Source organism: Pogona vitticeps, chromosome W (assembly GCF_051106095.1).
Source record: "Pogona vitticeps strain Pit_001003342236 chromosome W, PviZW2.1, whole genome shotgun sequence".
Taxonomy (NCBI): domain Eukaryota; kingdom Metazoa; phylum Chordata; class Lepidosauria; order Squamata; family Agamidae; genus Pogona; species Pogona vitticeps.
The window spans coordinates 964,239-990,600 of NC_135798.1; the positions used below are offsets into that span (position 1 = coordinate 964,239).

Consider the following 26,362-nt stretch of genomic DNA (forward strand, 5'->3'; position numbering starts at 1 on the left):
AGAGGATGCACCTTTCTGGCCTTCCTGGCAGGCAGAGCGGGAGGGGCGCCCTTTTGTGGTGTGTGTGTGTTTGCAGGTGTGTCCCTTGCACAGACCGACCCGGCCCTCCCTTCTGCAACTAGAGAGCGAGAGCCGGACCCCCCCCTTCCCTTCCTTCCTTCCTTCCTTCCTTCCTTCCTTCCTCCCTTCCTTCCATAGAGCGGGGCCAGCCTCCCCCCTCGCCCCCCCGGGTGACCTGCCTTCCCCATGGAATGCTTTCTTGCATTTCCTTTTCTTTGGGATGGTTTTTGTTGCTGCCTCCTGGACAATGTTACGAGCCTGTAGTCAAAGTTCTTCAGGCACTCTGTCCACCAAATCAAGTTCCTTAAATCTGTTCTTCATTTCCACTGTGTATTCATAAGGGATTTGGTTTAGATTATACCTGACTAGCCCAGTGGTTTTTCCTACTCTCTTCAGTTTAAGCTTGAATTTTGCTATAAGAAGCTGATGATCAGAGCCACAATCGGCTACAGATCTTGTTTATGCTGACTGTATAGAGCTTCTCCATCTTTGGCTGCAGAGAATGTAAACAGTCTATTCCACTGTTGCCCACCTGGTGATTTCCATGTGTAGAGTCGCCTCTTGTGTTGTTGGAAAAGAGTGTTTGTGATGACCAGCTTGTTCTCTTGACAAAACTCTATTAGACTTTGCCCTGCTTCGTTTTGAACTCCCAGGCCAAACTTCCCTGTTGTTCCTTTTACAGTGGGGTCTCGACTTATGAACGGCTCGACATACGAACGTTTCGACTTACGAACCGCTCTCATAGGACTATATGGACTCGACTTACGAACTTAGATTCGAGTTACAAACTCTTTTTTCCTTTTTTAAAAAGCTAAGTCATCTTAGGTTAAAAGGAAAAAAGAAAAAATATCCCCCTCTAGTGGCAGAAGGCGGAATAGCAGCTTCCCATTAGTTTCTATGGACGAAAAGAGCAGATACAGATTAAATGGTTTTCAATGCATTCCTATGGGAAATACAGATTCGACTTAAGAACTTTTTGACTTGAAAACCGCCTTCCAATATGGATTAAGTTCGTAAGTCGAGACCCCACTGTATCTCTTCACTCCCTACTTTAGCATTTCAGTCCCCTATAGTGAGAAGAACATCTTTCTTTGGGGTCTATTCTAGAAGGTGTTGTAAAATCTTCATAGAATTGGTCAATCTCAGCCTCTTCAGCATCAGTGGTTGGTGCATAAACTTGGACAACTCTGATGTTGAAAAGTCTGCATTGGATTCGTATTGAAATCATTCTGTCATTGTTGAGATTGTATCCCAGAGTTTTTCCCAGTCTTTTGTTGACTATGATGGTAATTCAATTTCTTCTATAGGATTCTTGCCCAGAATAGTAGATAGGATAATCGTCTGAATTGAATTCGCCCATTTCTGTCCATTTTAGTTCACTGATGCACAGGATGTCAAAGTTTATTCTTGCCAGGGTTTATATACAGTGGTGCCTCACATAGCGATTGCTCCGTTGAGCGACGAAATTGCTTAGCGACAGAGTTTTTGTGATTGCAAAAGTGATCACTTTTCAATGGTCCCTATGGGGTTTTTTGCTTTGTGATGATCGCGGGGAAGCAATCATCGCAAAGCCCCCATTTTCGCACAGCAGTTTCAAAATGGCCACCGGGAAAACAAAAATGGCTGCCTGCTGTTATTCCTTGCTTAAGAGGCACCGAAAATGGTGGTGCTATGGATGATTTTCGCTTAAAGGTGAGTTTTCAAGCCCATAGGAACGCATTTATCGTGTTTTAATGCATTTCTATGGGCTTTTAAATTTCGCTTAGTGAAGTTTTCGCTTAGCAACATTTTTTCCAGAATGGATTAACATCACTAAGCGAGGCACCGCTGTATCTTACATTCCAGGTTCCTATGCAGTATTTTTCTTTGCAGCCTCAGACTTTCCTTTCACTTCCAGGCACATCTGCAGCTGAGTGTCATTTCAGCATTTGCGCGACCACTTCATTAACTCTGGAGCTACTTGTCCTCCGCTCTTCCTCAGTAACATGTTGGATGCCTTCTGACCTCAGGGCTCATCTTCCAGCGTCATTTCTCTTAGCCTTTTGTTTCTGCCTATGGAATTTTCTTGGCAAAGGTACTGGACTGTCTTGCCAGTTCCTGCTCCAGTTGGATCATGTTTAGTCAGAACTGTGGACTATGACCTGTCCGTCTTGGGTGTCCCTGCACGGCATAGCCTGTTGCTTCTCTAAGTTACTCAAGCCCCTTCATCACGATAAGGAAGCAATCCATGAAGTAGGGATTCCATGCTAGGGATCATGAAAAAAGGGGATTGAAAATAAAACAACCGTACTGCAAAAAAGACGTGATGGCACTGGAAAAGGTGCAGAAGAAAGTGACAAAAATGATGACTAGGCTGGGGCACCTCCCTGATGGCGTAGATACCTCAAAAAGGAGATTGGACAGATTCCTAGAGCACAAGTCATGATGGGGATGTACAATCTCCAGGCTTAAAAGGAAAGTCCCTGCAAAGGCCAGATGCAAGAGAGGGGGATCAGGAGACAGGGATCACGTTGTCTCATGTGCTCCCAGAGGCTTCTGTTGGGGCCACTATGAGATACAGGAAGGTGGACTAGAGGGGCCTTTGGCCTGATCCAGCAGGGCTCTACCTATGTTCTTAAGTTCGCTTGAATGCCTCCATTGGTGGAACGCTCTTGGCCTCCTCTGAACTTGCTGCAATTTGTTAGTATCCTTCTTGAGGTGCGGGGTCCAGAACAGGACACAGTACTCTAGATGTGACCTAACCAATGTTGAATAGAGGGGAACCAGGACCTTGTGGGATTTGGAGACTCTCTTCCTGTTAACCCCTCTTAAAATAGTGTTTGTCTTTTTTGTAGCCACATCATACTGCTGGCTAATACTCAGTTTGTGATCTATGACGATTCCATGATTTTTTTTGTTTATAGCATTGCTGAGCCAGGGATATGTTTTTCTGTATATCTTGACTTCAGAAAAACATTTGACCAAGTGTCCCAAGAGATCCTGTATAGCAAGCTAACTAGGTGTGGGCTGGATAGATCGTCAGGTGGATAATCGTACTCAGAGAGTGATGATTAATGGGTCCTTCTCTAACTGGGAGGAGGTCAGACGTGGGCTACCCCAAGGCTCAGTTCTGGGCCCTGTGCTCTTCAGTGTTTTTATTAGTGATGTGGATTGGGGATGCAGGGAAGCTTGTCAAAGTTGCAGATGATACCAAATTGGGTGGAATAATTATTTATTTGTTTAATATCCTGCCCGTCTAGACTGAAGTCTACTCTGGGTGGCTAACAACATAGAAGAATAAAATAAAATAAACAACATTTAAACCATAAGGATATCAATAAACCAAGTATTGACGGGAGGGGAGGCCTGCCTAAAGAGCCAGTTCTTCAGTTGACTCTTAAAAATAACCAGCGAGGGAGCCAGACATATCTCTGGGAGGGGGGAGAGACGGTTCCAAAGTCGAGGGGACACTGCGCAAAGCCCTGGTTTCTTGTTCTTTCTCTTCAAGCCTCCATCGCCATTAGGCCTCTCAGCTGCCCATCTTGACTAAACCAAGTGATTCGGGTAGATCTAGGTGGGAGAAGGAGGCGTTCCGTCAGATATTGAGGTCCTAAATCGTTTAGAGATTTATATGTCATCATTAGTACTTTGAATTAAATGCAGAAACGAACGGGCAGCCAATGCAGGGCAGGCGGAGTAGGGGAGATATGTTGGTGTTTTCTCACCCCAGTAAGAAGTCCGGCTGCCGTGTTCTCCACCATTTGAAATTTCTGCATCAGTGTCAGAGGTAGCCCCACGTAGAGCGCATTACAGTAGTCTAATCTCAAGAATACAAGCACATGGACCAGAATGGCCTTGATAGGATGGAGCCCTGGGCCGAAAGCAACAGAATGAAATTCAACAGGGATAAGTGCAAAGTCCTGCATCTCATAAAAAGTAACCAATTCCACAGTTACGAGATGGGGAAGACCTGGCTCAGCAAAACTACATGCGAGAAGGATCTGGGAATTGTCGTAGATCGCAACCTAAATATGAGCCAACAGTATGATGTGGCTACAAAAGAGGCAAATTCTATTTTAGGCTGCATTAGTAGCTCCTTCATGGATTGCTCACTCCTTAATGGATTGGTGCCTTGTCGTGGCAAAGGGGCTTGAATAACTCAGAGACACTATGGGCTATGCTGTGCAGGGACACCCAAGACGGACAGGTCATAGTGGAGAGTTCCGACTAAACGCAATCCACCTGGAGTAGGAAATGGCAATGCCACTCCAGTATCTATGCCAAGAAAACCCCATGATCAGAAACAAAGGGCTAAAAGATATGATGCTGGAAGATGGGACCCTCAGGTCGGAAGGCGTCCAACATGCTATTGAGGAAGAGTGGAGGACAAGGACAAGTAGCTCCAGAGCTAATGAAGTGGTTGGGCCGAAAGGACGCTGAGCTCTGGGCATGCCTGGAAGTGAAAGGAAGGTCCGATGCTGCAAAGCATAATACTGCATAGGAACCTGGAATGTAATATCTAGGAACCTCGGTAAACTGGAATTGGTCAAACAGGAGATGGCAAGAATAAACATTGACATCCTGGGCATCAGTGAACTAAAATGGATGGGAATGGGCGAATTCAACTCAGACGATTATCATATCTACTATTGTGGGCAAGAATCCCGTAGAAAGAATGGAGTAGCCCTCATAGTCAACAAAAGAGTGGGAAAATCTGTAATGCAATATACAGTAATCTCAAAAATGATAGAATGATGTCAATACGAATCCAAGGCAGACCTTTCAACATCACAATAATCCAAGTTTATGCACCAACCACCAATCCTGAGGAGACTGAAATTGATCAATATTATGAAGACTTACAACACCTTCTAGAACTGACCCCAAAGAAAGATGTTCTTCTCATTCTAGCAGATTGGAATGCTAAAGTAGGGAGTCAGGAGATAAAAGGAACAATCGGAAAATTTGGCCTTGGAGTTCACAACGAAGCAGGGCAAAGGCTAATAGAGTTTTGTCAAGAGAACAAGTTGGTCATCGCAAACACTCTTTTCCAACAACACAAGAGGTGACTCTACACATGGAAGTTACCAGATGGGCAATACCAAAATCAGATTGATTATATTCTCTGCAGCCAAAGATGGAGAAGCTCTATACAGTCAGCATAAACAAGATCTGTAGCCGATTGTGGCTCTGATCATCAACTTCTTATAGCAAAATTCAAGCTTAAACTGAAGAGAGTAGGAAAAACCTCTGGCCTCGTCAGGTATTATCTAAACCAAATCCCTTTTGAATACACAGTGGAAATGAAGAACAGATTTAAGGAACTTGATTTGGTGGACAGAGTGCCTGAAGAACTTTGACTACAGGCTCGTAACATTGTCCAGGAGGCAGCAACAAAAACCATCCCAAAGAAAAGGAAATGCAAGAAAGCAAAGTGGCTGTCCAACAAGACCTTACAAATAGCAGAGGTGAGAAGGGAAACTAAATGGAAGGGAGATAGGGAAAGTTACAGAAAATTGAATGTAGACTCCCAGAGAATAGCAAGGAGAGACAAGAGGGCCTTCTTAAATGAACAATGCAAGGAAATAGAGAAAAATAATAGAAAAGGAAAAACCAGAGATCTGTTCAGGAAAATCGGAGATATTAAAGGAACATTTGTGCAAAGATGAACATGATAAAGTACAAAAATGGGAGGGACCTCACAGAAGCAGAAGACATCACTAATAATAATAATAATAATAATAATAATAATAATAATAATAATAATAATAATAATAATAATAATAATAATAATAATAATAATAATAATAATAATAATAATAATAATAATAATAATAAAATTTATAATATAATTTATTGTCACTGTAAGTATATACACAGTATACCCATACAACGAAATTCACAGACACCCAGAGACCAGACACATGCACACACATAACATTTCCCAAACATTCCCCACCCACTAGAAGTCCCCCACTAAAAATACAAACATCTACACCTCAGGCCAAGTAACGCAGTCCAACTAATTATTTACTACTGGTGGTCTTTAAGCTCATTATTAATTGCAATTATAGCTCTAGGATAAAAACTATTTAGAAAACGTGTGGTCTGAGTCTTAATTGTTCTATATCTTCTGCCAGACGGTAACAGTTCAAAAAAGTTATAAGCAGGATGGGAAGAGTCTCTAAGGATGCTGTGTGACTTCCTCAGACAGCGGGATGTGAAGATGTCATCCAGGGTTGGTAGCTGGAGCCCAATGATATTCTGGGCAATTTTAATGGTTCTCTGTAGAGCTTTTTTGTCCGCTACAGAGCTACTCCCAAACCATGCCAGAATGCCATAAGTTAGGACACTCTCAATGGTGCTACGGTAGTAGGACAGAAGTAAATGCTGTGATAAATTTAACTTCCCGAGCATTCTCAGGAAATACAGCCTCTTCTGTGCCTTCTTTATTAGCATGTTGGCATTTATAGTCCATGAGAGGTCCTCTGAGATGTAAGTACCCAGAAATTTAAAACTACCAACTCTCTCCACTTCCTCACCGTTTATGTACAGTGGTAAATGTACATTCCTCTTCCTCCTAAGATCAATTATGAGTTCTTTAGTTTTCTTGATGTTAAGTGTGAGATGATTTTCTTTACACCATAGTATCAATCTTTGTACTTCCTTTCTATAAGCAGACTCATTGAAGAGGTGGCAAGAATACACAGAGGAATTATATCAGAAAGATTTGGATATCCCGATTAACCCAGACAATGTAGTTGCTGACCTAGAGCCAGACATCCTGGAGAGTGAAGTCAAGTGGGCCTTAGAAAGCTTGTCTAACAACAAGGCTAGTGGAGGTGATGGCATCGCAGTGGAACTATTTAAAATGTTAAAAGATGATGCTGTCATGGTGCTACATTCAATATGCCAGCAAGTTTGGAAAACTCAACAGTGGCCAGAAGACTGGAAAAGATCAATCTACATCCCAATCCCAAAGAAAGGCAGTGCCAAAGAATACTTCATCTATCGTACAATTGCACTCCTTTCCCACGCTAGCAAGGTTATGCTCAAAATCCTCCAAGGTAGGCTTCAGCAGTATGTGGACCGAGAACTCCCAGAAGTACAAGCTGGATTTCAAAGGAGCAGAGAAACTCGAGACATTGCTAACATGCCCTGGATTATGGAGAAAGCCAGAGAGTTCCAGAAAAACATCTACTTCTGCTTCATTGACTATGCAAAGCATTTGACTGTGTGGACCACAGCAAACTATGGCAAGTCCTTGAAGAAATGGGAGTGCCTGATCACCTTATCTGTCTCCTGAGAAACTATATGTGGGACAGGAAGCAACAGTTAGAACTAGATATGGAACAACTGATTAGTTCAAAATTGGGAAATGGGTACGACAAGGCTGTATATTTAAGTTATATGCAGAATACATCATGCAAAAGGCTGGACTGGAAGAATCCCAAGCCAGAATTAAGATTGCCGGATTATCAACAACCTCCGATATGCAGATGATATCATTCTGATGGCAGAAAGTGAGGAGGAATTAAGGAACCTCTAAATGAGGGTAAAAGAGGATAGTGCAAAAAACAGTCTGAAGCTCAACATCAAAAAAAGTAAGATCATAGCCAGTAGTCCCATCACCTCCTGGCAAATAGAAGAGGAAGCAGTGACAGATTTCACTTTCTTGGGCTTCATGATCACTGCAGATGGTGACAGCAGCCATGAAATTAAAAGACGCCTGCTTCTTGGGAGGAAAGCAATGACAAAGCTAGACAGCATCTTAAAAAACAGAGACAACACAATACAAAAGTCCGCATAGTCAAAGCTATGGTTTTTCCTGTAGTGAGGTATGGAGGTGAGAGCTGGACCATAAAGTAAGCTGATTGCCGAAGAATTGATGCTTTTGAATTGTGATGCTGGAGGAGGCTCTTGAGAGCCCCCTGGAATGCAAGGAGAAGAAACCTATCCATTCTAATGGAAATCAACCCTGAGTGCTCACTGGAAGGACAGATCCTGAAGCTGAGGCTCCAATACTTTGGCCATCTCATGAGAAGAGAAGACTCCCTGGAAAAGACCATGATGTTGGGAAAGTGTGAAGGCAAGAGGAAGAAGAGATGGTTGGACAGTGTCACTGAAGCAACTAACATGAATTTGACCCAACTCCCGGAGGCAGTGGTAGACAGGAGGGCCTGGCGTGCTGTGGTCCATGTGGTCACAAAGAGTCAGACACGACAAAAGGACTAAACAACAAACACAAAAGAAGTGAGTTTCCAAATCCCGCACGGTGCTAATCCCCCTCTATTCAGCACTAGTGAGGCCTTGCCTTGAGTATTGTGTCCAGTTCTGGACACCAAACTTCAGGAATGATGCTAACAAATTGGAAAAAGTTCAGAGGAGGGTGACAAAGACGATCAGGGGCTGGACACCAAGCCTTAGGAGGAAACACTGAAATAGCTAGGCAGGTTTAGCTATTTAGCATTTTTAAAATGTTTGAAAGGCTGTCATATAGAGGAGGGGCAGGATCTGTTCTCAGTCATCCCAGAAAGCAGGACATGTAACCGTGGGCTCAAGTGAAAGGAAGCAAGATTTCAGTTCAATATCCAAAAAAACTGTTGCAGAAGCACGACAGTGAGATTAGTTACCTCAGGAGTTGGTGAGTGCTCCAACACTGGAGGCATTCAAGAAAAACGTAGATCCTCACCTGGCAGATACCCTGTTTTTTGCTCCATAAGGTGCACTTCCCCCCCAATAAAAAGTGGTGTGAAAAGTGTGTGCCTCTTGTGGAGCAAATACTGTCCCCCTCCGCCACCATCACTCCTTTCTGAGGCCTTCGGAGGCCTGGGAAGACTGGTGGCAGCGAGGCCCCCCCGGTGGTGCCTTCTGAGGCCTCCGGAGGCATCAGAACGTATCGCAGAGGTCCCCACCACCACCATTGCTTCCTTCTGAGGCACCTGGAGGCCTCAGAAGGCACCGTGGGGGGTCCCCTCGCCACCATCACTCCCTTCTGACGCTTCCAGAGGCCTAGGAAAGCAGTGATGGCAGCAGGTTTGAGTGTCTAAAGAAACTTTCTTACTCACAGAGCGATGTGGGCTATTTTTGCTCTTCGGGTGTCCTACCTGGTCAGGATGGTGTGCAGAGCTTAAAGTACACAGTCAACAGTATTTTGTCCCCAAATAAGGGGATAAGTGGGAATATAGGGTTAGAAGCTTTGTCCATTTCCACACCTTCTAGGTTTCATCACAGGGTTAAAAGGCTGGTGAAACTAGGAACTCAAGTTGGCCCCTTCCCCTTGTGGAATAGCACCTTTAACAGGGTGGGAGTGGTGGAATCATTTTAGCACTTAATCTTGTGTTTTAGTTTTTTTGTGTGAACTTTCTAGGACTTACCAAAGTTTCCATCCGAAGTAGCACATGGAAGAGGCTGCAACTGCATTTTTAAGGGTCCTGTTCTTAAGGCTAATGAGCACAGTGGAAACTTTCTCCCTGTGTTATTTTGCTTAGCTAGACAGGGCAACAAAGATGATTAGGAATGGAGAGGACGTCCCTGACATCCCCCCGTCATGCAACTGGGAGTCCCCTAGTTATGGTGTCGAATGATAGAATCATTTGACTTTGGAGTGGGCTATCAGTCTATCAAGTCCCGTCCCTTGCTCAATGCTATCATATACAAAAAGGAGAATGGGACCCAAATTATTTCCAACCCGGCAACAATATTCATAACCTCTTCATACGCCATAGGTCGGCTGAGCCACTCAAAATTTCTCAGGAACTACCAAAGTCCGTCTCTGTTGGTGCTCCAATCTGGGAAGTGGCTCTGCCCTTCCCTGCCTCCTCCAGCAGCTGACCTCTACGATGAGGAAGTGAGACAAGGATTCTCCCCACTAACCAAATGATTGATTGACCACAGGAAGAGGCAAGGAAAGGCCAGCAGGGCTCCGTTCTGGATTGGTGCACTACTGGAGAAGAAGGACCCCAGCAGTGCACAGCGAGACATGACTGGTCCAGCTATCCTGTTGGGCGTGGGAGAGTTTGTGTAAAAAAGGTAAAGGTTCCTCTTGACAAATGTACAGTCATGTCCGAGTCTAGGGGGCGGTGCTCATCCCATTTTTAAGCCATATAGCTAGCCTTTGTCCATAGACAGTTTCTGTGGTCATGTGGCCAAAGCGACTAGGAACGTCTTCTTTAGGAAAGAGTTCTATTATGTCTGTCCCCTCACACTTCCTTTCTCAAAGCAAAACGCACCCAGTTGTTTCCTTCTTTCTATGTTGGCTTTCAGCTGTTAATGCATTGTTTTCGAGTTGCTTGCAGAGTGTCTGCTTTGTAATCTCTGTGATGAGTTGTGTTTTTGTGTTACGAGAATGGGATATGTAGTCCTAAGATTGTCCAAATAGCATCCATCTTGATTTAATGTCTGTGTCTGTGGTAGGAAAATTTTACATGCTGTTTCAGAGAAGCTTTGTTCTCTGGTTATCTAGTTGCCAAGGAGAGTCAGGGAGTGACATTCCTGGTAGTCATAATAATTCCGCCACTACATGATAACAACTCAAGCTCCCATGAGAAAGTTAGGCGGGACAACAAGACCCAGGAGGGGTGTTCCTTATGAGGCATCCTGGGAAGAAGAAGGAAGGAGTAGTTGTTGAGAGGAGGAAAAAGATGGAGTTTGACTGAGACGGGAGAGACATGTGCTTTTCCCCGAAATGGATTATAACATTTGAATGGAGCCTTTTTACCAACATGGACTAATGGTTTACAACTGGATGTTACCTTACCTGTTGGACTATGGACAGTGATGTCTCAGGATACGTAAGAATAACTACGCTTATGCATTATTATAGTTTAGAATATATTTCTTGTTTTATTTTTATATCTGGAGTTTAAAGGGTGATCTGACTGACTTGGTTGGAAATGATATTAACTGATTTACTTTGCATTAATCTGAATTCTATTTAGAATTCTATTTCTTAATAAAAGCGTTAATGGACATGATTAGATGCATTGGTCTCTTGAACAGAATAGCCTATCTAATTGGCCACGGTGTTTGCTACTAAATAGAGCCCATATTTTTCCTGAGTAATAACTCATGGTAAAGTTGTGTTTCTGCTTTTTCTTAATAAAGGGGTTGGACTTGAGGAAGGAAAATTATGCAGGGCCTGGCTGAGATCTAGGGCTCGTCTTAGCGGATAAGGACTGACTAATTTTCTGGAATCTCTCCTTCTCCGGCTTCCCCTTAATCTTGGAGATGGGGGGAATGCTTACAATCTCCTCAATAATTTTCCCTAAGATGGATGTCAAACTGAGAGGTCTGCAGGACCCTGGTTCCTCTTTTAGAAGATAGGACTCTTCTTTCATCTCTTTTTCTCTCCATCAGGTGATGAAGAGGACAAATGGAATTCTATTTAGCCAGTCATTCTCTCAGTGGAAAAAAAAGAAATATGAAGGATGAAAAAAATTAGACACACTAAAAAGGCGAAAAAGTGAAGAAAGAAAGCGAGAAAACAAGTGGGAAAAAGAAATCTCCAGCTTCTGCTCTTGATGTTGATGCATTTCTGATCATCTGAAAAAGTCAACCGCGGGGGGGGGGGGGGAAGAAAATGTTCCCTGGACAAATAAACATTCAAGGGTGCCTCAGATAACAATAGACTTCACAAAGTCCACCCAGAGGGGAGACAAAGCCAATGCATTCAAAAAGGAAAGAGCATCACAATGCAGAGTCATTGTCCTTCATGTGAAACATCCCTGAGAGGTGAGAGACCATACAAATGCCTACATTGTGGAAAGAGCTTTAGTAAGAGCAGTACCCTGAGTTCGCATGAAAGAACTCACACTGGGGAGAAACCATATGAATGTGTGGAATGTGGAAAGAGCTTCAGTCAGAGCATTCACCTGAGTAACCATCAAAGAACTCACACTGGGGAGAAACCATATAAATGCATGGAATGTGGAAAGAGCTTCAGTCACAGCAGTTCACTGAGTTCCCATCAAAGGACTCACACTGGGGAGAAACCATATAAATGCATGGAATGTGGAAAGAGCTTCAGTCGGAGCAATTCCTTGAGTTTCCATCAAAGGACTCACACTGGGGAGAAACCATATAAATGCCTGTAATGTGGAAAGAGCTTCACTCAAAGCACTCACCTGAGTTCCCATCAAAGGACTCACACTGGGGAGAAACCATATAAATGCATGGAATGTGGAAAGAGCTTCAATCACAGCAGTTCACTGAGCTCCCATCAAAGGACTCACAGTGAGTCTAAAATGTATTTGCCTTTTTTGTAGCCACATCAAACTGTTGTCTCATATTTGGTTTGTGATCCACGACAATTCCTAGATCCTTCTCAGTTTTAGTTTTGCTGAGCCAAGTTTCCCCATCTTATAACTGTGCAATTGATTTCTTTTTCTGATGTGCAGCATGTGATGATATGTGTTCTTGAATCTAGAGTGTGTTTTCTATATGGGATGTGTAGTCAGGTAACTATGAAGAAGGAATCCATTTTAAAGATGGGAAATCCATCTTTCCCCTAGCTGCCAGTCTGTTATCTGGTTGCTAGGATTCCACAGAGAAGAGTCTCTGAAGTCAAAACATTCCCTCAACGAATGTAAATAACACCTGCAGTTTTCATGGGAATCAGAGGCGGAGAGAGACCACTTTTCCTTCACCCTGATTGGCCGTCAGCTGGAAGAAGAAAGAAGGGGGGTGACAGCACGGAGAGTGAAAATGGAGGATCTCTGAGAGACAGAGAAAGATGCCTTTTTACATCATGGATTTTAGAGGAATGCCTTTTTAAATTAGGGATTTGAGAGAGATGCTTTTTCACAGAATGGATCTTTGAGAGTTACTTATTGGACGATGGATTTTTGAAGGACTTTGGAGTTCCTGGAATTCGTAAGGATGTAGTTTTTCATAGAAGATAGGGGGGAGGCCTTGCCTTCCTAATTTCCTTTAGTTAAGTGATTTTATTGTGTTATTGTTATAGCTGGAGTTTGTTGAGTTTCCAATAGCTTATATTTGGAAATGTTCTTGATTGCTATGCTTTTGCAGTAAACTGAATTCTTTTTAAATCTTTATTTTTCTAATAAAAACAATTATACTTAAGAATTTATGATTGGTCTCTTGAAGAGAACAACCTGCTACCAGACTTGCTACCAGACTTTTGGCCACATACTAATTAACTTGAGTCCAATATTTTCCTGAGTTCTGAGAGTTCTAAATGACTCTAAGACTCATGGTTTATTTTTGGGTTTCTTAATGGTTCTTGAACGGGGATAGACCTGAGAAAAGAGGGTCAGTGGGACGGCCTGGATGAGAAAAGGACTCATCTCATTCTAAATAGGAGTACCCTGAACTCTGGACTCCCTCTATCCCGGCCTGTCTTATTCCTTTAGGGGAAGGGCAAGCTTACATAGCGGCAGCTTGGGATCTCCTACGTGGTGGGCTTTATAGTCTTGACATAGCTACAACGTGGGATCCGTTCCACAAGCTTTGAGATTACTTGGTAAGCAGTAGTGTGTTACGATACACATACTGTTTTGCTTTGATTTATATGGTAGCAAAGTGGCTGTTGTTTTACTTAAAGCTCTGATTGCTAAACGTGACAGAGTGGATTTTTCTTTTAGCTAGAGGTTTTACAGATAAGACTTTAGCTCTCAGGCTAAGTCTATTGGGACACCATTCTATGTATGTATTCAGTTGCATTTCCAAGTACTGAGCAGAGGAAAGATAGCAAGACTCCTGAGAAATCTGTTTCATGTCAGCCTCAAGCTCACCGTTTTATGGCTCTTCCCTGTGCCAACACTTCAGCAGCGGTAACAGGGGAAGTGAAGGAGAGGGAGAGAAAAGATGTCTCACCACGAGCGTGCATCTGCTGAGCTGAATGTAGCCAATACAGCTCAGAAAACTTTGGACAGAGAAATTTTGGAAACCTTTGAACACCGGATTTTGACTCAGAGTGGAGCTAAGCAGCGGATTGTCTATAGTTCTTTGCAACTACCAAAGGAGTTACAAAGGGGCAACATAATGTTCAGATTCACAGAGGATGACATCCAGAGATTACTTGCAGCAGACCCAGACTTAACTTGGTCTAAATTGGGGGAGATGGAGCAACAGGAAGATGACAGAGAGGAACGCATTCCAGTCCAGACAGGCCTGCCAGCCAGGGACTTTCCTGATGACAGCATCCAGACATCAGCAGGAGTAACTGTGGGTGAGTATTCTGCAGATGCCGGCAGCGCTGCTGCTGATCAAAAGAGACAGAGCCTAACATCTGAGTAGAAATTAACCCTAATGTTTGCAGATTTCATAGCTTGTCAGAAAAATTGGTTAATGCTAGAACTGTTAATGAAGTACAAGAGCAACATTACCGGGAGGAGAAATTGCAGCTTTTATGTAAAGAATTGTCAGAGAAGGAGCGTGATAGAGACTCATTAGGAAACATTGATCAAAGTAATTTACCTTACTACCATGAAGGCGATGATATATTGAGTTTTTATGACTAATTTTGAACTTTCTTGTAGGGACCTTAAAATACCAAAAGAGTGGTACGTTAAACTGCTACGTACACAAGTCTCTGGTCAGGGGGCAGCCATTTTAGCTAGATTAGCAGATGAACGAGTTGATTGGGTCATATTTAAAGTTCTTGTGCTACGAAAACATGGGTATACTCCAGAGATTTTGAGACAAAACTTTAGAAAATTGAAAAAATTTCCTCATGAGAGCTATTCTGCTTTGGCAGACAAGATAGAACACCTAGGTGATCAGTGGTTGGAATCATTAGGAATTAGCACATTCGAGGATTTAAAATGATACTTTATATGGAACATTTCATCAATATGGTGCCTTCAGACATAAAAAGTACTTTGCTTGAGAGAAATTACAAGGATTTACAGACGTTGGCCTTAAAGACTGACAAAATTCTGTCCTTTAAGAGACCTGAACTTAGTGTTAAGCCAAGGACTGCTCCAGAAGTGCCTAAGAGGCAGAGCCAGTATGATTTTAGAAAGCCTGCTTTTCAAGAGCCCAGGCAAACTTCATTTGGGCAGTGCAGGAGCCTAGCTCCTACCCAAAGTAAACCACCCTTTTTCTGTTTTGAATGTGGAGGTGAACACCTAAAAAGAGACTGTCCAAAATTAAAGGTACCAGCTACCCAAGTTAAGAAACCAGCTAGCAAAACCCGTATCCCTGCTCCACGCAAGATGAAGCCAAGCACTCCTAAGGTGACTTACTTAAGTTCTACCCCACTGGAAAATCAGCAGGTGCCAGCCAAAAACAGTGCAGTTCCTGTGCCTAACCAGACAAGCTTAGTGCCTACACAGAGACAGGAAGGAGTTAACTTCTGCCAGCGTTTAATTTAATTTAATTTACTTTTCTTTTCTTTTTCTATTTACTATTTATGATTCATTATGTTTTGTTAATTGACATTTGATATTTTTGGATTTATGCTGTTATAATTGTATATTTTTATGTTAGCCGCTCAGAGTGGTATTGACCTACCAGATGGGCGGGATACAAATCAAATAAATAAATAAATAAATAAATAAATAAATACCCAAAGTAAACCACCCTTTTTCTGTTTTGAATGTGGAGGTGAACATCTAAAAAGAGACTGTCCAAAATTAAAGGTACCAGCTAGCCAAATTAAGAAGCCAGCTAGCAAAGCCCCAACACCAGCCCCACACATGTTGAAACCTAATACTCCCAAGATGACTTACTTTATTTATTTATTTATTTATTTATTTATTTAATTGATATGCCACCCACTCTACCCAGAGGTCTCTGGGCGGCTTACAATAATTAAAAATTCAATACAATAAAATGGTTAAAATACAATTAAAATACAATTAAAATACAATTAGAATTGCCATCATCAGGACCCACAGTTGTTATTTCAATTAAAAGCTTTCTGGAACAGGAAGGTTTTGACCTGGCGCCGAAATGTCATCAACGTCGGTGCCAGATGAATTTCAGTTGGGAGGGCGTTCCATAGTCTAGGGGCAGCTGCCGAGAAGGCCCTTTGTCTACAAGCCATCCCTCTTACCTCTTTGAGGGATGGCTCTTTCAAAAGGGCCCCCTGGCTAGATCTTAACAGCCTGGTAGGCTCATATGGAAGGAGGCGGTCCTTCAAGTATCCAGGGCTTAAGTTCTACCTCATTGGAAAATCAACAGGTGCCATCCCAAAGCAATGCAGTTCCTGTGTCTAACCAGTCAAGCATTGTGCCTATACAGAGACAGGAAGGAGTTAATTTTTACAGTAGCTCCTTCACAAGCCAGCGGAACGCAGGCAGCAGTAAATCAATTTGTGCCTAGAATCATGGGGTTGCAAATTGCTGAAATAACAACAGAGCCTGTTAGACAAACTGAAAAGAGAGAGAAATTTACTGTGATGGACTCTTGTTGCATAGTTCCTGATTCTCAACGAGCTTGGACATTACAAAATTTTTCTGAAATTGTTTTTATGCATACATCTGGAGATGTTGCTTTAAGTGCTTCTCGCGATTCAGGAGCTGATATTTCGTCGATTAATCAGAAATTCTTGGATCTTGCTTTGATTCTGAATAATCTGAGATGTCCTGTGAGAACTTATGGGTCTAGGGAATTTGAGGAAAAGTTTACACCTTTAGCTTTTCTTCACCTAACTTTTAAGCGTTGGAGTGGCTTTAAGCATGTTCTAACTCATGAAGTAAAACCTGATTTCTTGCTGGGGAATGACCTTGCCTATTTGGATTATATTCAGGGCCTGAATACAGTGGGGTCTCGACTTACGAACTTAATCCGTATTGGAAGGTGGTTCGTAGGTCGAAAAATTCATAGGTCGAATCTGCATTTCCCATAGGAATGCACTGAAAACCATTTAATCCGTATCTGCTCTTTTCCATCCATAGAAACTAATGGGAAGCTGCTATTCTGCCTTCTACCACTAGAGGGGGATATTTTTTCTTTTTTCCCCCTTAGGTTCAGGAAACGAGGGGGAAGGCAGGGAACACTAAAGGCAGCACTTTAGAAATCTTTTTTTTCAACGAAGCCAATTTTAAATCATGTTTTAAAGCATGTGCTGATTTTTTCAGCACAAAGACACACAGGCAGGCTTTTTAGGTGCTGAGCAAGCCTCCCCAAGCCTCTTCAGAGCCAGCCAATCAGCTGATAGGCAGGGAGAGGAGGGTGCAGGAGGGAGGGAAAGCACAAAATGGCTGCCAGGCTCCCTTCTGGTGTGGGCTTTCAGCTGTTTCCTGCTCTTTTTCCTGCTGTTTGGGGGCTACCAAGGCCTGGTAAGTGACTTTCTTTTATTTTAAGTTTCTGACCTTTTTTTTTCCCCCAGAAGCCTCTAAGAGGAGGGAGGGGCACTTTTTTCTTGTTCGTAACTTGAGGGAAGTTTGTATGTCGAGTCCTTATTTCCCCTATAGGGTGGGTTCGTAAGTTGAATTGTTCGCAGGTAGGGTCATTCGTAAGTTGAGACCCCACTGTGCACCTTCTGTTAAGGTAGTCACCCGTGCTCAAAGCCGGGAGATTCAGGAAACGGAACCTGAGGAGGAATCCACTGAGAACAACTCAGATGGAAACCTAATGCAACAGCAGCCTCTTGTGACCAACCCTGATAATGCAGCTACTACAGAAACTAAATTGGAAGACTTGACCCCAATGGGATCAGCTGATTTTAAATTAAAGCAACTTAATGATCCTACTTTAGCTTCTCTGAGGTCACAAGCAGATAATTATGCAGTGCAACCTGTGCAACAGCAAGTTAGCTTTTTGTGGGGGCAAAATGGACTTTTGTACAGAGTATTTCCCCAAAGCCAACGTGGATGCCCAACCTGTCCAGCAGTTGGTATTTCCTAAAGAATACCGACTGAAGATACTAGAGATGGCTCATGACAATCCCAGTAGTGGACATCAAGGGGTACAGAAAACTTTAAATAGGATTTCTCAACATTTTTACTGGCCTGGCATTTCAAAAACTGTGAAGGACTATGTTAGTTCTTGTGATTATTGCCAAAGGACAGGCCATCAGACAGACCAAGTCAAGGCAGAGATGCAGCTAATGGAGATTCCTGACCAAATGTTCCAGTGTTTGCAAATGGATGTGTTGGGGAACGTCACTTCTGCCAGGATGGCAATGCAAGGCTGAATGTCTGTCTCTTCACCCGATATCTAAAAAATGAAGATAAATGCCTTTCTCCCTGCGGGTCCTGTGAGTAAATAACTTTTAAACTCCTTATGAAAACTTCTGGCAAATATAGAAGGACTTTTGAAGCGTAGCTGCATTGTCTTTAATCTAAAAGAAAACACTTTCACTTTTGACCGGAGAAGCCGGAGGCTGAAAAGAGAAACAATGTGGGCTGTTGAACACGGCTTGGCTTCCTAAGTTATAAATCTCTGCCTTGTTTATACATGAGGAGAGGTAGAGATAGGACGAAGAGTAAAAGCTGGGTGCGTGTGCCATCACAAAAACCTTCAGATCGCAGCCTCGATAGAGTTGCCCGGTTACAAAGAACAGAGGAGGGGGAAGAGTCGAGCTTTGCAACCACTATGGAGAAAACAGTTTCAGATTTGGTCTCCTCCATGAAAGGAATGCAAAGCCAGTTTGCACAGCTTCTCTCTAAAATGGGGATTGTCCGATTAAGATGGGATTGAACAAATAAAAAAGGGAAGGCATTTGGATATATATATGTGAATAAATATATGATGTGGGGTGAAAAGGAGGTGGAGGTTCGGCTGGGGTCCAGACTGGTGGGAGTGGCATCTCCCCCCCTCCCAGATCGCGTGTTTAACATTAGTGAGACGCGGGGAAGCTGGAGGGAGGAAAAATGTTTATATGTAGGGAGGAAGGGTAGGGATAGAGAATTAGAAAGAGGTGAATTTAATTTTTTTAGTTGTTTTTGTTTATGTTTTGGGAATTGCACAAAGGGACCAACTAAGAAGCAAAAGATTGAACAGATATGGGGAAAAACATAAGAGTAGCCACTTTAAATGTGAAAGGCCTAGGAGCTGTATTAAAGAGAAGGAAAATAGAATTATTATTAAAAAAAAGTAGAGTTGACATTATCTATCTACAAGAGATACATCAATTAAAGGATGGAGTCAATGAATTGAAATTGCAAAATATACATATATATGAAAAAACATTTGGGACATCCAAATCTAGAGGGGTAGCAATATTAATATCTAAACATTGTGAATTTGTAGTAAAAGAAGTAATAAAAGATAGTAATGGCAGATATTTGATAATCCAAGGACAAATGGGGAAGAAGAATACACATTAGTAAATGTGTATGCACCGAATATGAACCAAGGAGAATTTTACAAACATGTCATTAAAGAAATGGAAAAAGTTAGGAAAGGATATGTGATTATGGCAGGAGATTTCAACATGGTCTTAGATAAGTTGAAAGATAAATCTACACATAAAAAAGATGAATTGCATACAAGGGATAACCCCCTAAGTAAGATAATAAATACTACCGATCTGAAAGATATATGGAGAGAATTGAAGGGAGATGAAAGGAGGTTTACATATTATTCTGCGGTACATAAAAGTTACTCTAGAATAGATTTTATGTTTATATCACAAAATTTAATTTCAAAAGTAGTAGACACAAATATTAATGTGATAAAGATAACAGACCATGCATTGATGGTGATGGAAATAAAAGTGAAGAAAGATTATAGAGAAGCTAGGAGATGGAGGATAGACTCCAATATTCTTCAACATACAGAGGTGATAGACAAAGTCAAGAAAGAATGGTTGGAAATATGGTCATTTAATGAAGCGGGTGGGAATAAAATAGGCGTGTTATGGGACACCATGAAAGCTGCTATGAGAGGAATTGCTATAAGAGAATCTTGTAGATTAAAAAGATTGAGAGAAGGAAATGTAAAAAGGATTGAAGAATCATTAAAGGATTTAGAAACTAAATATTTTATAGATAGAGACAATAAAAAATTATTAGAGATACAAGCTAAAAGAAAGGAATTGGAAAGCTTAGAATTAGAAAAAGTACAGAGGGACCTGATATATACTAAAAGGAATTTTTTTGAACATAGTAATAAAAATTCAAAACTTTTAGCTAGAATGGTTCATACCAAAAGAACAAAAAACAACATTGGTGTGATTAAAGATAAAACAGGAAAAAACTGCAGTTTAATGAAAGAAAAATTAAAGATTATACAAGATTTTTATCAAAATTTATATAAAAGTAATAGTGCGTCAAAAGAAGATATAGAAACTTATATTAAAGAAAATGTTAAGAGTGAAATATCAGAGAACGATAAAAAAGACTTAGATAAAGAAATAAAAGAGGAAGAGATTATAGAGATAATTAATAAACTAAAATATGGTAAAACTCCAGGTTTTGATGGATTAGGTTCGGAATACTATAAAACCTTTAAATCAATACTGATCCCTAAATTAAAAGTGCTTTATAATGAAATCTTGGAAGGAGAGAGGATACCAGATTCATGGAAACATTCATTGATAACTCTTATCCCAAAACCTAATAAAGATTTAACAGACCCAAGTTCATATAGGCCTATTTCTTTACTAAATCAGGATGCAAAGATATTTACAGCAATACTTGCAAATAGAATTAATAAATTTATTATAAAATATATCAAAGAGGATCAGAATGGTTTCTTGAAAGGTAGGCAAATGGAAAACTTAACAAGGAGGGTTTTGAATATTATACACAATATAGAAAAAAATAAACTGAAGGCAGGCATTTTATCATTAGATATATTTAAAGCATTTGATTGTGTGGAATGGCCAACATTAAAGACTTTGTTAAAGGGTTGGGATTTTGGAAAAAAGTTTAGGGGGATAATAGATCAATTATATTTAGAGAATACTTCTGTAGCAATAGTTAATGATGGGATGACAGATCAAATAGCTCTTGGCCGAGGTACTAGGCAAGGTTGTCCTCTCTCTCCAGTTCTGTTTTGCCTGGTTATTGAAATGTTGGCAAATGTAATTAGGAACGATGATTTAATTGAAGGTATAGGAGAAAAGAAGACAAAGATTAATTTATTTGCGGATGATTCCTTATTGACAGTGAAAAACCCGTTAGAATGTATAGATAAAATTAAAACACACTTAGAAAAATTTGGAAAAATAACCGGATTAAACATAAACTGGCAAAAATCTGACTTAATGTTGTTTAATTATAGTAGAATAGAACAAGAAAAGTTTACTGAAAAACATGATTTTAAAATATGTAAAACAATTAAATACTTAGGAATAGATTTAGCGAAAAATATTCAAAAGATAAAGGATTATAATTATAACAAACTAAAGGAAGTAATTAATAAGAAACTACAAGAATATGATAAATTCAAATTATCTTGGTTTGGAAAGATTGCATTGGTAAAAATGAACATTTTACCGAAAATTAATTTTCTATTCAGAATGTTACCAATGCAGTTAACAGAGGATGAGTTGAAATATTGGCAAGGAATAGTTAACAAATATTGTAATGAAGGGAAGAAATCTAGAATAAATAAAAAGTATTGGTATAAAACAACAAAAAAGGTGGTATAGGTTTGCCAAATATAAGAAACTATTATTTAGCTAACCAACTGAGGTTTATTGGTGAAATTATATATAATCCGGAAAGGTTAATTTGGTGGGAAATGGAATCATCAGAATTACAAGGAAATATAGAAAAATATTTATTTGCTAAAGGTAAGAAAGACAAAATAAGTCAAGTTAATAATCCTTTTTTAAAGACACTGTTAAATATATGGTATAAGTATAAAAAGAATTTATGTTCATCATACTCTCCATTTAGATTAGTGACAGAAATAGAAGATTTTCCTACCAATATGAAGGTGTATATGGATTTATTTAAAGAAGAAAAAGTGATTAGACTGAAAGATTGGCTGTATAAAATGAGATCGATAGATCAAATGAAACAAGTATTTCAAAACAAGAATATTTCATGGTTGAACTATGTACAACTGGAAAGATGGACTAAGGAATGGGCAAATAAATATAATAAAGGTAGAGAACACACAAAATTTGAGCAATTTTTACTCTCATATGAGGACATTCAGATGACTGACTCAGTAAAAGGTACAGTGAGTAAAATTTATTCACTTCTTAATTTAGAGGAAGAAGAAAGTGAGAAAGAAGGATTGAAATTGGTGTGGGAACAAGATATTGGGAAAAGAATAAGTGAAGAAGAATGGAGGAGGATATGGAAAATGAGGATTTTAAGATTGATGTCAGTAAGAATAAAGGAAAAATTTTTTAAACTTAGTTTAAGATGGTATTTAACACCGGTAAAATTAAACAAAATTAACACCAGTCATCCGAATGTCTGTTGGAAATGTGAGAAAGAAGTTGGTACATACTTTCATATGTGGTGGGAATGTGAAAAGGTACAAAGTTTTTGGAGACAATTTTTTAAAGAATTAAGTTGTATCTGTGGAAAAGATATAGAATGTAAGGCTGAGATTGCTTTGTTATCAATATATGAGAACGTGGAATATGACAAAATGATTAAAGAATTGATAACTAATCTAATAACAGCAGCTAGATTGATTATTGCTAGACAGTGGAAATTAAAGACTGAATTACAAATTGAAGAATGGTATAAAGAAATATGGAATATAGCATTAAATGATAAATTAACTTGTAATTTAAAGATGAAGAAAGGAGAGTTGAAAAAGAATAATTTTTATGTAATATGGGGCAAATTTTTGGAATATGTGTTAATAAGGGGAAAAGGGAGAGCTCCAAATCAAGAATCTATGCAGTTCTGGAGAGGAGGACAATAGAAGAAGAATGAGAAGAAGAAGAAAAAGAAGAATATGGCAAGAGGTCCCGTATATGGTGGTGGGGAACACTGTTATTGTGTTGTAAGTGTATATGTTTTATGTATATGATTTTTTTGTTATAGTTATAAATAAATTAAAAAATATATTTAAAAAAAAGCAAATGGATGTGTTGGGACCTTTTGTTCCTACTAAATCTAAGAAGAAATACATAATCTCATTCATCTGTCAAGCAAGTAGGTGGATTGAGGCTTATGCCATAAACAACATTTCAGCACCAACCATCGCACGTATTGTGGACTTATGCTCACGTATTGGAATACCTTCTCAAATAATTTGGGACCAAGCTGGTGCTTTTAAAAGTGAACTGATGAGTAAAATCTGTGAGATAAGTGGAATAAATATCACATTCAGCACGGCCCATAATCCCCAGTCACATGGAATGATCGCGAGAGGTCAACAAACTTTGCTTAGGATGATTAAAACTTTGGTGCAAGAATATGGTAACATTTGGGATGAACTCTTGCCTTTTGCCTTGTTTGCCTATTGCAGTGAACCACATGCTTCTCTGGGAAACTTTTCTCCAAGCGAGATTGTATTTGGGAGAAATCTATAAGGACCTTTGGATTTGCTGAAATCTGATTGGGAAGGAGTTGTGAAAAGCAGTACTGTTCCAGTTGCTGATTTTGTTAGAAAACTTCAAGAGAAACTGTTAGCTGTCAAGGAATTGGCTAAAGAAAATTTGTTGGACGCTCAAACAAAACAGATGTTTTACCATGACAAGAAATCCAGACACAGGGAATTTTCTGTTGGTGATTTGGTACTTGTTCTGAACCCACTCAGACCTTCTAAGCTGGAAGTTGTCTGGGAAGGTCCAGGAGAAATTGTTCAAAAACTGGGAAATGTCAATTACCTTGTCAAAACGTTGAATTCTGGGAAGAAACCTGTTATGTACCATGTCAATAGTTTGAAATTGTATAGAGATAGATCTGCAATGGGTTTTCAATGTCATGCTGCATTTTTTCAATCTGAAAATGAACCTGTTGATATGTTAACTGAGTTACAAGATGTAGGTACATGGTCTGACAATATTGTTTTGACAGGTACTACTGATCAAAAAGAAAAGCTTTTTCAAATTCTAGAGTAATATACCAAGATGTTTTTTCAGACAAACTTGGCTATACTAATTTGGTCAGTCATGTTATTAACACTGACAACAGCCAGCCAATACAGTCTAGCCCATACAGAGCAATTGGTAATCATGCTATCCAGATTGAACAAGAGATACAAAAGATGTTATCTCTGGGAGTTATTGAGCAATCATTTTCTCTGTGGGCTTCACCGGTGGTTTTGATTCCAAAACACAATGCTTTAGGTGAAATTCGTGATGAAGTAAGATTTTGTCTTGATTACATAAAGCTAAACAGTGTTATGGTTCCTTACATAAAGCTAAACAGTGTTATGGTTCCAGATCCATACCCATTACCTAGAATGGATGATTTAACTGAACGCATTTCACAGGCCAAGTTTATCAGCGTCCTTGATCTAAAGAATGCATATTGACAGTTCAATTTAGCCAAGGAATCACGAGATAAGACCGCATTCATCACTCACGTGGGAACTTTTCATTTCCGACATCTACCATTTGGTTTAAAGAATGCATGTGCTTCATTCCAGAGAATGATAGACAAACTTTTACATGGTTTACCTTTTGCAAGTGCTTATCTTGACAATGTTGCAATTTTCAGTTCTGATTTTGATTCTCACATGTCTCACATTGAAACTGTTTTGTCTAGAATTCAGCAAGCAGGACTTACAGTCAAAGCAAGCAAATGTCAGTGGATGCAAGGAAAGGTCATGTACTTAGGTCATTTGATTGGTCAAGGAGAAATTCAGACTCTGCATGCCAAAGTACAAGGTATTAATGATTGGCCTATTCCAAAAACTAAGAAGCAAGTACGTCCATTTTTGGGCCTAGTTGGCTACTACAGAAAATTCATTCCTGATTTCAGTCATTTGGCTACACCTCCGACAGAGCTAACTAAGAAAAGACAGCCTGTCAAGGTAAAATGGACACCAGAGTGTCAAGGTGCTTTTGATGCCTTAAAGGCTAAGATTATGGCTGCACCTATACTGAAATCACCTGATTTTGACAAACCATTTTACAGACTGATGCCTCTGAATTAGGCCTTGGTGCTGTGTTGTTACAGCAAGGGGAAGATGGGAACCTTTATCCAATCTCATAGTTCTCCAGAAAACTCTTGGAAAGAGAGAGACATTATACAGTTCCCGAAAAAGAGGCGTTTTCTATATTCTGGTCTCTAAATCTTCTTAGACCATATCTACGGGGGAGTAAATTTACCCTCCAAACAGATCACAGAGCTTTGGTTTGGTTGCAGAAGATGAAATCTCACAACCAAAAATTGTTGAGTTGGAGTCTGGCATTGCAAGATTTTAATTTTGAAGCTCAGCATATTCTGGGAAAACTGAATGTTGTGGCAGATGGTCTTTCTAGGATGTACTGTGAAGATCCAGATGTGCCGGACTGTTGAAACATTGTTTTCAACTGTTTCTGTATTCTTAGAGTAATTACTGTGTTTGAATTAATTAACATGACTGTTTTCTATTTTCCAGACAGTAGAAGTGCTTAACCAAGAGATTGTATTAAATTACTACTATTAGTATGTTTTCTACCTCAATGCTTTGCTAGATTAAGTGCAATATTAAAATGTATTAATGTTAAACATTAGCATATACACTATGTAACCAATTCGTTACTTTTAGTTACTGTGTTTCATTACCTAAAATTAGAACAGAATTACTGTTCTGAATTTTAAGAGCTCCCAGTGGTGGCATGTGATGATATGTGTTATTGAATCTAGAGTGTGTTTTCTAGATGGGATATGTAGTCAGGTAACTATGAAGAAGGAATCCATTTTGAATCCATTTTAGGTCTGTGTCATTTTGTACCAGAAACTTCAAGATGCAGTTTCTTTCCCCTAGCTGCCAGTATGTTATCTGGTTGCTAGGAGTCCACAGAGAAGAGTCTCTGAAGTCAAAACATTCCCTCAACGAATGTAAGTAACACCTGCAGTTTTCATGGGAATCAGAGGCGGAGAGAGACCACTTTTCCTTCACCCTGATTGGCCGTCAGCTGGAAGAAGAAAGAAGGGGGGTGACAGCACGGAGAGTGAAAATGGAGGATCTCTGAGAGACAGAGAAAGATGCCTTTTTACATCATGGATTTTAGAGGAATGCCTTTTTAAATTAGGGATTTGAGAGAGATGCTTTTTCACAGAATGGATCTTTGAGAGTTACTTATTGGACGATGGATTTTTGAAGGACTTTGGAGTTCCTGGAATTCGTAAGGATGTAGTTTTTCATAGAAGATAGGGGGGAGGCCTTGCCTTCCTAATTTCCTTTAGTTAAGTGATTTTATTGTGTTATTGTTATAGCTGGAGTTTGTTGAGTTTCCAATAGCTTATATTTGGAAATGTTCTTGATTGCTATGCTTTTGCAGTAAACTGAATTCTTTTTAAATCTTTATTTTTCTAATAAAAACAATTATACTTAA

General features: G+C 40.1%; 1 pseudogene across 1 annotated transcript; it reads left to right on the forward strand.

Annotated features, from left to right (window-relative positions):
• The first annotated feature begins 398 nt into the window (after positions 1 to 398).
• Positions 399 to 26,362, forward strand: LOC144584991 (uncharacterized; annotated as a pseudogene). The gene is made up of 2 exons (XR_013539483.1): positions 399 to 8,292; positions 11,398 to 26,362. The product of XR_013539483.1 is annotated as an uncharacterized LOC144584991 (transcript).